The sequence below is a fragment of the Canis aureus genome, chromosome 8 (assembly GCF_053574225.1).
Source record: "Canis aureus isolate CA01 chromosome 8, VMU_Caureus_v.1.0, whole genome shotgun sequence".
Lineage (NCBI taxonomy): Eukaryota > Metazoa > Chordata > Mammalia > Carnivora > Canidae > Canis > Canis aureus.
The window spans coordinates 65,969,282-65,982,510 of NC_135618.1; the positions used below are offsets into that span (position 1 = coordinate 65,969,282).

At 43.5% G+C, this 13,229-nt stretch overlaps 1 non-coding gene across 1 annotated transcript; it reads right to left on the reverse strand.

Annotated features, from left to right (window-relative positions):
* Positions 1–7,534: 7,534 nt before the first annotated feature.
* LOC144319799 (U6 spliceosomal RNA) lies at positions 7,535–7,641 on the reverse strand. Its single transcript, XR_013385512.1, has one exon. It is a non-coding gene; the product is annotated as a U6 spliceosomal RNA (small nuclear RNA).
* Between the last annotated feature and the right edge of the window lie 5,588 nt (positions 7,642–13,229).

Sequence of the window (13,229 nt, forward strand, 5' to 3'; positions counted from 1 at the left end):
AGCAAGAACATGAGCTGGGGTCAGGGAAGGAGCAAAGGGAGAAGCAGACTCCCTGCTGAGTCAGGAGCCCAATGCAGGGCTGGATCCCCAGACCCTGAAATCATGACCTGAGCCAAAGGCAGACACTTAACTGACTGAGCCACCTAGGTGTCTTAGTGTTTTAAAGATTTATTTGGTGGCGGGGGCGGGGGTGGGCAGAAGGAGAGAGAGAATCTCAGGTAGACTCAGTGCTGAGTACAGAGCTTGATATAAGGTTCAATCCCAGGACCCTGAGGTCACGACCTGAGCTGAAAACAAGAGTCAAATCCTCAACCTACTGTGCCACCCAAATGCCCTTTGAATGCCAGTGTTTTAAGAGTATTTGAAACCTGGATTTTTATAACATAAATCTAATTTCTGTACTGTTGGCAACTAATCCAAGATTTTAAAACACCGTTCGAGCTAAGCAGAACATATTCGCATGACAGGTTTAGGCCAAGGGCCACCAGTTTGCAGTATAACTGTTTTATGACTCAACATTTAGGTTCATTTCAGTTTTTGCTATTACAAACATTGCTGCAGTGGAAATACCTAAATGAGGTTCATTACATACAAGTAGCTATGTTTTTCTAGGGCAGCTACATGGACTAGAATGCCTGGGCTAAAGAATATGTAGGCATTTTAATTTTAATAAATACTATTAAATTGCTCTTCAGCCACAAATGTCTGAGAGTGTCTGTCTCTCCAAACCCTTACCAACATTTAAAAGATCAGTTCCAAAAAATAAAAAATAAAAAATAAAAATAAAAGATCAGTTCCTTTAATATTTACCGTTCTAATAGATGAAATGACATTTTATTTACTTGCTTAACAAACATTTTCTTAGGGATTCCTGTGTTCCAAGGTACTGTGCTAAGGACTTAAAAAAAATTTAAGCATTTATAATTTAACCTTTATAGGAACTCAGTGAGATAAGGAGTATTATTATGCCACTTTTACAGATGAGGAAACAGAGGCACAGAAAAGTTAAATTTTCTTAGGGAACTGGAAAGTATTAGAGCCACAATTCAAACTCAGACCATTGGGCTAAGAATCAGTTGATGTTCTCAATTACTGTGCTGGGCTATCTTAATTACCACTGGCCAGTTTCTAGTGATGAATAGCTTATGTATTTGTTAGCCAATAATCTTTCCTCTATTGTGAATTGCTTAAATTATCCTTTGCCGTTTTTATTTGAGTTGTTTATGATTTTCTTGTTGCTTGGCAATACTTGTTTACGTATTTTATGTATTTGTTAAGGTACAGGCTAGTTGCTGCTTTTGGTTTAGGGAAACACACACACACACGCACGCACACACAAAGCAAACTCCAAGACAAGGATTGGATATGAGTGGTTTGTTTTTGGAGACATCCCCAAGAAATATGTTGAGATATTGCTAAGAAAAGAGTAGAAAGCCAAGAAAGCAGATGTTGATGAGTAGAGGTGGGCATCTGGGGCTCAAGTCCCACCAGGGATCCTCTAAGAGACTCCATAGGCTGTGCCTCAGAATTATTCCAATGAGGGACAAAGCAGCAGGGGTCTTCACCCAACCACTCCTGGGGCAGTGATTCCCTAGTCTTTCTGGCCTGCCCACACAGAGGCCAACGCAGCCCCTAGCAGAGAACCCTCTCGGGCAGAGACTCAGAAAACCATCAACGTACAGGAACCATCTGCAGGTGGCCTCTATGTGGGCTGTGGGAATATAGGCGGCACACCTACCATGTCTGTATGCTGTTGTAACAGAGAGACTCCCCAAAATAATGGCTTAGATAGGAAAGACGTCTATAATCCAGAGGTAGGTGGCAGTCCAGCAGCAGTAGGCAGTTCTGTTTCAGGAGATCCACAAGATCACACAAAGACCCAGATTCTTTCTATCCTGTTCTCTACCACTAGGCACAGATTCCCAAACTTTCTCTGTACATAGCACCCTTAAGTGCCTTATAAATCTTTCCACAGTGGCACCTGGATGATTTTGTCAGTTAAGAATTTGGCTCAGTTCATGATCCCAGGGTCTTGGGATTGAGCCCCACATCGGGCTCCCTGCTCAGTGGGGAGCCTGTTTCTCCTCCTTGCTTGTGCTCTCTCTCAAATAAATAAATAAATAACATCTTTATTTTAAAATATTTTTTCCACAAAGCTCCTCAGCCAAAAGAAATACCCAACAGTCCCATATATTAAATGATGAGCTCTAAACAACTTAATAAATATTTATGTTCTTTTTTTAAAAGATTTTATTTATTTATTAATGAAAGACACACAGAAAGAAAGGCAGAGACGTAGGCAGAGGAGAAGCAGGCTCCAGGCAGGGAGCCTGATGTGGGACTCCATCCTGAGACCACGGATCATGCCCTGAGCCAGGGGCAGATAACCGCTGAGCCACTCAGGCGTTCCAAATATTTATGTTCTAACAACTTCATGCCCCTGGCACAGTTGATCAAACTTTAAAATCAGACTGTAAATCACCCTTCTCTATTTCTTCTAGATAGATTTCTCATATCTATCAACATAGATACTCCAGTAGCAATTGCTTTCTAAATCCATATTCTCAAAGATGCGCTATTGGGAATTTAATAGTCTAACATTGAAAATGTGAACTGGTTCAAGCTGTCATTTCATGCACAACATAGATGTAGCCTTACTTCCTCAAACTGTTAGCTATCCTTCAGCACCCCTATGAGTTCACTGTGGTACCCCACGGCACCTTGTGCACACTTTGGAAACACAGCACTAGGGTGGTGTCCGTGCCCCAAGGTCACCACCTTTAAGCCCCTGAGAAAAGGGAAGAAGGAAAGGAAAGAAAGGCTGTTTATCCTTGAGAATAGAGCTTGTAAGTTACACTTAGCTTTTCTTGGTCAGATTCCACACACACACACACCTTCCCGACCAACCCCCCACACACACGCACACAGGAACTTAGTCACATGGCCAAAGGGGAGCTGAGAAATGTAGTCTCTGGCTGTGCTGCCATGTGTTCAACTAACACTTGGTAGGCTGTTATTACCAAAAGGAAAAATAGACATTCTCTATCACAGTCTGAATATTAAACCTTTGTCTCTGACATGAATTCCAAATATGTTCTTCTGTATGTCACATATGTGTTAACTTGGCTCATGGCGTCTTTGTCATACAGAAATTTTAAATTCTGAAATACATTTATCAGGCTTTTCTTTTGTGGCTTTAAAAAATATTTATTTATTTATTTATTTATTTATTTATTTATTTATTTATTTATTTATTTATTTATTTTAGACATAGAGAAAAAGAGAGAGGCAGAGACACAGGCAGAGGGAGAAGCAGGCTCCATGCAGGGAGCCCGACGTGAGACTTGATCCCGGGACTCCAGGATCGCACCCTGGGCCAAAGGCAGGCGCCAAACTGCTGAGCCACCCAGGGATCCCCTTTTAAAAATCTTATTTTTAAAGATTATATTTATTTATTTGACAGAGAGAGAGCACAAGCAGGGAAAGTGGCAGACAGAGTGGGAGAAGCAGGCTTCCTGCAGAGCAAGGAACCCAATGTGGGACTCAATCCCAGGACCCTGGGATCGTGGCCAGGGCCAAAGCCAAACACCTAACCAACTAAGCCACTCAGGCACCCTTAAAAATCATATTTAAAAAGATATTCTTGGGCAGCCCAGGTGGCTCAGCAGTTTAGCGCCGACTTTAGCCCAGGGCCTGATCCTGGGGATCCTGGATCGAGTCTTACGTCAGTCTCCCTGCCTGGATCCTGCCTCTCCCTCTGCCTCTGCCTCTCTCTCTCTCTGTCTGTCTCTCATGAATAAATAAATAAAATATTTAAAATATATATATTCTTTACTCCAAAATTACACATACATACACACAGATACACACGAATTGACAAATATATTCTCCAATGTTTTCTCCTAGTTGATTTATACTTTTATCTCTAATTCATCTGGAATTTCTCCCTGTGATGGCTGAGATAATTTCAGAAGGGAAGGGGGGACACTTAAAGTATGTAACCAAGGCATGATATATTTATCAAACTTTTAACTGCCTTCTAACTCACATCCCAGCTTTACATGACACTCTTGTGCACATACATGGTTTGACGGACACGGCTTTCCCACTCAATATGTAAGCCAGACACCTCCAAGCTCTTTGGGTAGGCACAAACTACCCCCAGCTCTAGGGGTGGGACTTAATTGGTATCAGCCAATCAGGGTAGTCCTGTCCTTTCTAATCACAATAATTTTTCAAAACAAAAGCTAGCCTCTGGAATGCGAGGGACGCAATTAGAATGAAGTGAGGATTCCGAAGCAGTGATGGTGCTTCCTCTCCTCTAGATTGAATAAAGATATTAAAGAGGAAGCCTGTAGCTTCACTTCTTCTATCTTGGGACTAGAAGGAAAGCCAGTCCAAGGATGAAGCCTACCCTCTGGGGAGGGCAGACCTGAGAGAGGCACAGAGAAATGAAGTCAGAGCCCTGAGCAAACTGTACCTGAAGCTTACACTACGTCTGGACTTCACAGTTAGAGGAGCCAAAAGTCCCTTTTATTTTTTTAAAGAGGTTATTTATTTATTTTAGAGAGAAACAGAGAGTGTGAGTAGGGGGAAGGGTGGAGGGAGAAGGGGTGAAAGAACCCCAAAGAGACTCTGCACCAAGCACAGTGCCTGACCCAGGCTCATTCCCAGGACCCTGAGAACATGACCCCAGGTGAAATCAAAAGTCAGATGCTTAACTGACTGAACCACCCAGGCTCCCCAGTTCCCTTTATTTTTTAAAACCATGTGGAGAGGGGGGATCCCTGGGTGGCTCAGCGGTTTGGCGCCTGCCTTCGGCCCAGGGTGTGATCCAGAAGTCCTGGGATCGAGTCCCACATCAGGCTCCCTGCATGGAGCCTGCTTCTCCCACTGCCTGTGTCTCTATCTCTGTCTCTCTTTCTCTCTCTGTGTCTCTCATGAATAAATAAATAAAATCTTAAAAAAAAAAAACACCACCACCATGTGGAGTTATATCTTCTGTAACTTGCAACTTAAAATATCCTAATCCTAACAAAAACATGTAGTCATTCAGTTTTTTCCCCCACCTCATATTTTTCTTTTTAAACTCCTTTACACTTTATGGAAATATATAAATAACAGTGAAGGAAAAGTCTCTATTTGCTATCTGAAGTGCTACTTTATTATTGTGCATTTCTATAAACACATGAATTTTATATACTCATTTAAATGGCTTACATAGAATTGTAGTATCCAGTTTTTGAGTTTTGCTCCTTTAGTCTATCATAAGTGCTTTTCTCTATCTAGACAGTATTAATTATTATCCAGGGATGCAATAAAATGAACTCAATATTGTTGGACATTTGTATGATTGTCTACTTTTTAATATTATAGTTTTGCAAGTAGCACATTCATAGCTTTTTGTTTTCAATTGAATTACTTTCTCAGGATAAAGCTCTCGGTAGTTTGTCAGTTCCCGAAACTCAAGTGTTTCTGGCATTTTACTCTTTCCCTCTGATCTTCAAAACCTCCAAGCATGAACCTTGACACTTATATTTTATAAATAGCATAGAAGAAAGCACTGCTTAAGCCTTAAATCAAAATTTGAATTCAAATGTGATAGAAGAATTGTATCGCCTGTAAAACATGTGGCAAAGAATTTATCCTTGGAGTGTTCCTAAACCCTCCTGTCAGCCCCTGAAACTGGACCTGTGCTATCAGTTTTTTACCTGCTGCAAGATCGGTTGACAGGATCAACCACCTTTTATACCATGATCTCTTGTCCCCAAGGGAATGACTGAGGCAATACTTTGGAAATGTGATGCAGGACTTCATAGCTACTGTTGCAACAGACAAATAGCCCGAGGCTTGTTCACAATCAGTGATTTATTGGTCAGGAGGAATTTTACAATGGAGGAAAAAAGAACAATTTAAAAAGGGACATAACACAAGTATTTTCATTGGAAGGCAAGAATTGGATCTTTATTTGTTTACTATTATATCAGTAGCAATTATTTAATGCCTAGCTCATAACAGATGCTCAATAAAAACTGTTGCACGAATGCAAGAAAAAGGATGAAATCTACCCACAGGAAACCAATATCCTGGACATCACCAAAACATGGAGTCCTCCCACCAGTCCCTAGGGCCATGTGTTGCACCATTGACCTGCTTGGAACACAATGTAGCTTATACTTTTAAATTTCCATTTGGCCTTTGCTACTTTGATTGCTGTCCCTTAAAGCAACTATGTTCAGCTACCAGGTCAAGGGGAATTGCCAGAGCAGAACCTCCATGTCCTGGTCACTCTGAATTGGTCTTGACCTGGTACACTGCTGAGCTCTCCTCACCAAAATGCTCTGTTACTGTGCTCACCAATACCGCAGTTTACCATCAGCTGTGGTATCTCTCAAACAAGAGTATAAGTACACTTATACTCAAAAATCATCTTGGAATCTCTGGGTGGCGCAGCGGTTTGGCGCCTGCCTTTGGCCCAGGGCGTGATCCTGAGACCCACGATCGAATCCCACATTGGGCTCCCGGTGCATGGAGCCTGCTTCTCCCTCTGCCTGTGTCTCTGCCTCTCTCTCTCTCTGTGACTATCATAAATAAATAAAAATTTTAAAAAAATCATCTCTTGCTCATCTGAAATTCAAATTTACTGGGTGCTTTATATTTCTATTTGCTAAATGTGGAGATCCTATCTCCAGCCACCATCTTAAAGCCTCTCAATAGAGATTCTAGTTTTCTGCTTTTGTCGAGGCTGAGAATTAGTCTCACAATTGGAATTGGAATCAGCTAGGCATGCTGAGCAAAAGGAGCATCCAGCCCTGGACATTGAGCTGGGGCTGAATTGTCTCAGGACAACCGCTGAGACATTTCATCTGACAACCTAGAGAAAAGGCAGACAAGCAAGAAATTACAGCCAGGCTGATGGAGGATGGCCCCTCCATATAAAGTACACAATTTGTGCTCCACTTGTTTTATTTGTATGTCACACATAGAGAGGGTGGAGGAGGACAAGGGACAATATTGTGAATGCTGTCTCAACTGTGGGGAAGAAATGATGATACTTCATGGTAATGAGACAGGGAAACTGAAAAAACTGCTTTTTTGCCCCTTTTCCTACTTCTGTTCTTGTTAGGACCTGCACTCCTGCCCTACACATGGCTTATAGTAATGACAACGTATGACCTTATAAAGGTCAAGGAGTTAATGATTTCTCTGGAGCCTTCCAGCAAAATAGATAACACCTAAGGACTGACTGAATGAGGTTGTCCTGTACATTTTCCAAGACCACTGACTCCAGACCCCTTGAAACCAAGACCCCTAGCTTCAGGGCATAAGTGACTTATGAAAGACACCTGAGCCCTCATCCTTGTTTTGACCAGTTCCTGGATGCCTGAGAGGACACGTATGCCAGACCCCCATCCTCAATAAAAACCACAGGCCCCAAGTAAAGACAAGGCTCATCCTCCTATTCCATTCCAAGTGTCCTAGACTCTCCATCTGTATCCCCTCTATCTATATCTTCAATAAACTCTGCTCTCACTTCTCCCCGGCTTACATTTGATTTTTGCATGTCATCCTTGCGCAGGGGCCACGCTAATCTTCTCTGTATCGTTCCAATTTTAGTATATGTGCTGCCAAAGCGAGCACTTACATTTGATTTTTATCCTGCACGAAGCCAAGGACCCTCTCAGCTGGTCCTGCGGGACCCCTTCTGGGTCCTCAAACCTGATGTAGCCTGCCTACAAACTGATGTAGCCTGCCTACATCAGTTAGTGCCCCAGAGTCACTCTGGACACCAAGTGAATTGGGACTGACATTGGACTCTGTGAAGCATAGATATGAATGTCATTTCAGGAAGAAATTCAGAATGAGAATATTGGATGGGAAGTTGTGTAGGGGTTATGAGTATGAGCTCAGGAGTCAGGCTTCCTGAGTTCCAGTCCAGGATCCATCTCTTCTAGCTGTGTGGTTTTTAGGACAGTTACTCAACCTCTCTGTCTTGATTTCCTCATGACATAAGAGAATCTACCTCAAAGGGTTGTTGTGAAGATGAAATGAGATAATGCAGACATGTAAAACACATTCAATCAAATTTTGGCTGCTGGCATAATAGTTAACAAACGTGATCCATACAGAAGAACAAAATGGGAAGTATTTCTGCCACAAGAGGTTTGAGGTATCAAAGTTCTTTATGCTGCAAGTAATAGCCCACCTCAAACCGGATCAAATAATGAAGGACTCTTCCTGGCCTCTGTGACCACAATGTTCAGAGATGGGGCAGGCTTCAGAAATGGTTTGAATCAGTGGCTCAATGGCATCATCAAGGTCAGAAGTTCTTTTTGTTCCTCACTCCGTCACTCAAGTATCAGCTTCATTCCTCAGACTAGCTTTCCTCCTTGTGGTGGGATGGCTGCCAGCCACCCCTGGGGCTTCATGCTTCCACATTCACTTCTTTTTTTTTAAAGATTTTATTTATTTATTCGAGAAACAGAGAGAGAGAGGCAGAGATAAAGGCAGAGGGAGAAGCAGGCTCCATGCTGGAAGCCCGACGTGGGACTCGATCCAGGTCTCCAGGATCACGCCCTGGGCTGAAGGCAGTGCTAAACCGCTAAGCCACCCAGGCTGCCCATCCACATTCGCTTCTAATAAAAGGAGAATGGGGAGGGTTGCCCTGGTGTTCCCAGTAGGAGTGCTAAAATTCACTCTGACTTGAGTCATGGGCTCCCTCCGGAACCAATGACGGGGCCAGGAGGATGGAAAGCACCATTTGGTGAGTTAAATGAAGCCCTCCTGCCAAAGCTTCAGGAGGAATCAGTTTCTCCTGAACCAGGGGCTGCTGTTCAGGAGAGAGGAAGATTCCAGATGCAGACCTGGTAATACTAGAAAGGGGCATGGATGCTGGGTAGGCACTCAGGAAGTGGGCATCTAATAAGTTGTTGTATCTGGAATGATAGCAATATGTCAAAAGTGTCCCCCCATATTAGATAAAGCCCCGAATGAATGAGAAGTGCAACCATGAAAACACCAGCTGCTTGGGACATGGCAGGAGTGTATGTTTGGTGGATGTCCTTCGTTTCCCAGACGCAAAGGCAAATCTATTAATAAAATTCCTTCCTGGCAGCTGTCTCCTGGTGTAGATTCAAGGAAATGTATATTCAAAGGAAAGGGGAGGAAATTTTAGCCACAAAGCTGCAGTCACTAGTGCTGCAAGGTCACCCAGAACGGATGCAGTTCCTTAGGATGAGCAAAAAGGTGTAAAGAGAGAAGAGGCAGAGGCTCTCTGATATCACAGGCCAGAAGCAGAGGAGGAGCTGGCAAAGAAGGCCAAGTTAGGATGGTCAATCCAATTTGAGAATGAAGAAAGAGGACCACCATGGAAACCAAATAGAGGAAGTGTTTGCTAATTTCTTCAGGGAGGCTGGAAAAGCAGAGGGCTTTGGATGGGCCTGGAATAAGTGTCTCACTGGATCCATGAAATGTCCCTGGAGAACCTCTTATCCTGCCTTCAGTAATGACAGTGAACTAGTCCACCAGGTTCTGATGGCTCCTCTGGGTCAGGAAGCCACCAAGGCAACTCCTCTTCAGAGCCTGTTACCAATGGTGCATCACTGACTAGGAGCTCCAGAATGAGCAGGATTAGCAGCTTACAAACTTTGCAGCCTGGGACCTCTGCGTCTCCAGTATCAGGAGTGCTTCTGAACATTAGTCCAAAGCAAGGGACCAGAGGGAGAGGCATCTGGGACACACAGTTTGTCACACATACAAACAGTGACGTGGTTTGTTACCATAGCTAGCATTAATTACTCTGACTCTGGGCAGCCCCGGTGGCTCAGCGGTTTAGTGCTGCCTTTAGCCCAGGGCGTGATCCTGAAGACCTGGGATCGAGTCCTGCATCAGGCTTCCTGCATGGAGCCTGATTCCCTCTCTCTCTCTCTCTCTCTCTCTCTCTGTGTGTGTGTGTGTGTTTCTCATGAATAAATAATCTTTAAAAAATAATAATAATTACTTTGACTCTGATGGTGCTCCTAAGAGTGGGGTGGAGCTTGTGCAGCTGATAGGAGTTCACACTGTGCTGAATGTAACCTTCTTTGGTTTTCCGTAACTGGATTTAGCTTGGCTTCAGTAACCCAGGTTCCAATGAGGCAGTGAGTCGCTCCTCCAAGCCTCCCTTGTGAGTCTCTCCTCCATGCCCTCAGCTCAAACTCTTCCTTTGGGTGTGAAAGAGGTTCTTGATCGCTGTGCAAGCAGTCCCATTCTATGGTTTATAGTGTAAACCATAAGCTTTTGCAATTCTATTTTTTCCTCTCCAAAGTCCCCAATTTGACACCAAAAAATTAGTTTGGCTTTCAGACAGTTGTCTTTTCAAAAGACACTGAAGTCTACATAGGAAGTTGAAAAACAGATAGGTGGCTCCTCTAGGGCTCAATCTCCCCCTCCACTGGCCCTCTCAGAACTCCCTTCCCCCACCAATTACCTTGATTATTGGGGGAAGAGCAGTGGATAAAAGGAATGAGAAGAGCGACTTCTCAATATCACAGACTATTCTCCACCACGTTTATTTACATCTCCCTAATTTATTTCAGATAGGACTAGAGATGGTTCACCTAGATATGCAGAACAAGATAAAGTATCTTCAATGTGAGTAGAGGAGAAACAGACAAAAGGGAAGTGAACATAAGAAAGATGAGGTGCTCCATGGGCTGATCTCACTTCTGTTGTGGAAGCAGGGTTCTGGGAGAGGCTCCCACTAGCATGTGGCTCACAAACTACCTCTACATTGCAACTTCAGGCCCAAGACCTGATGAGTGCTGAGCAGTGTCAGGCCTGCCTGGACCTGGACATAGCAGCTGCTTCGTTCATCATTATTGTACTGCTAACACTTCCAATGGTATGGCAGTGGAATTTACTAACCCAAATTCTGTTCACCATGCCACCCTCCTCTTCAAAGAATGATCCCAACAAACCTGCTCCTTAATTCACATCAGACTATAGTCAAGAAAGCCCCCAACTCTTGCCACTTTATTGCTAAGCCAATTCTCCTGTCTTGTTAGATTGAAATGATGTCACAACCAACATCCCTGACTGCAGGGCTGAGTCTCCACTCATGGTCTTCCCCAGCAACCCAACATTTGCAAGCTGGGTAGAAAAATTCATGTCCTCATCTGTGGTAGAGACCATGCCAGATGTTTGCTACAGTATCTCCTTTTCCTAGGCACAGGGGAAGACTACCTCTCTCAAGCTCCTTTGAAGTTCATTCTGGGTATTAAAAAAGTGGGCAAAAGAAAAGTAGGTCACTTCTACACTGGGCCTTAAAATATTCTTGCACAGTCCTCTGGCAATCCCCTGCCCTTCTGCAGTAACCCTGGAGAAGCAACCACATGTATAAGATGTCAGTACAGGGCAGCCCCATGGCGCAGCGGTTTAGCGCCGCCTGCAGCCCAGGGCGTGATCCTGGAGACCGTGGATCGAGTCCCACGTCAGGCTCTCTGTATGATGCCTGCTTCTCCCTCTGCCTGTGTCTCTGCCTCTCTCTCTCTGTCTCTATGAATAAATAAATAAACTCTTAAAAAAAAGATGTCAGTACAAGATGGAAGGATCAAGAACCCCGTGGACTTTCTTGGAGGAAGCCCTGCCCCCAACCCAGGAGAGCCATCCAACCCACACTGGACAGTGATGTAAGTGATAAATGAAATTTCATTATGTTAAGCCACTGAGATTTGATGTTGTTTCTTACAACAGCTAGCATTAATCACCTTGACTAAGTTGATTACTAAGTGGTACTAACACTACCAAGTTGCTGATGAAAGCCATAGCATGGCCCCATGGAAGTCATTAAAATGCCCTCAAGATGCCATTATGTCATCAGTCAACTTCAGTTCTCCTGTCATGGGTAGGGACAATCATCTTGTCCAACCCCTCCATCCCCCAAGCAGGTAGTCTCCTATTCCCTGCCTCAGTCACCTGAGGATATTGTGCAGATATACTCAGAGGCTTTGAGTAGTAGGACATGACAGGACTACAAGATATTAATGCCTAGTTTGGTCTCTGTCTACTCAGTCCAAAGTGGCTGGATATGACAGGTGGACTTGGCATGGGCAAAGGACACCAGCTAATTTTAAACTTATGTCTGGGTTTTCCCAATCAATTCTTTTCTGCCCCTCCCCCCTCCAGTCTCCTTAGCCAAACCACTTACCCAGCTCTCAACACAACACCTCCTGAAGGAGGAATCTTTTAGCCAAACTCTGATAAAATTTCACTGTGCAGTGCATTAATTTGCTAAGGTACCATAATAGAATACCACAGACCGTGTGGCCTTTTTTTAAAAAGATTTATTTATTTATTTATTTATTTATTTATTTATTTATTTATTCATTCATTCATTCATTCATTCATTCATTCATTCATGAGAGACGCACAGAGAGAGGCAGAGACATAGGCAGAGGAAGAAGCAGGCTCCCAGTGGGGAGCCCGATGTGGGACTCCATCCCAGGACCCCTGGATCACGACCTGAGCCAAAGGCGGATGCTCAACCACTGAGCCACCCAGGTGCCCCTGAGTGGCTTAAACAATAGAAATTTATTTTCTCTCAGCTCTGGAGGTAGGAAGTCTGGATCAAGATGTTAGCAGGCTTGGTTTCTCCTGGGGCTTGTAGATGGCCATCTTCTCGCTGTGTCCTCACATAGTCTTTCCTGAGTGAATGCACATCCTTGGTGTCTCTTTATGTCCAAATTTCCCGTTCTTGTAGAGAAAGCAGCCATGCTGGGTTGGCCCCCACCCTAACAGTCTCATTTTTACTCCATTACCTCTTGAAAGGAGATAGTCACATTTTGAGGTTCTGAGGGTTAGAAATTCAACATCTGGACTGGAAGGGACAAATTCAGTCCATAACAATCAGGATCCATTCTATGGTGTTCACAGTCATATTTCTGTGGATTATTTAAGAGAAAAAAAAAAAGCCTGTTCTCATAGAAGAGTCAGATCAATGACAACACAGTCTTTACAGGGCATCAAGATTGGACTGGATGTTTTCCACAGTTTTCTAGAAGAAAAAAATTGGGAGAAAATCTCTATACCACCTTGGGTTTGGTGATGAGTTTCTAGATACAACAGCAAAAGCATAATACCCCCACCCAAATCTAATAAACTGGACTTTATTAAATTTAAAAACTTTGCTCTGTGAATAGCACTGTTAAGAGAATGAAAATACAAGTTACCTACTGTGAAAAAATATTTGT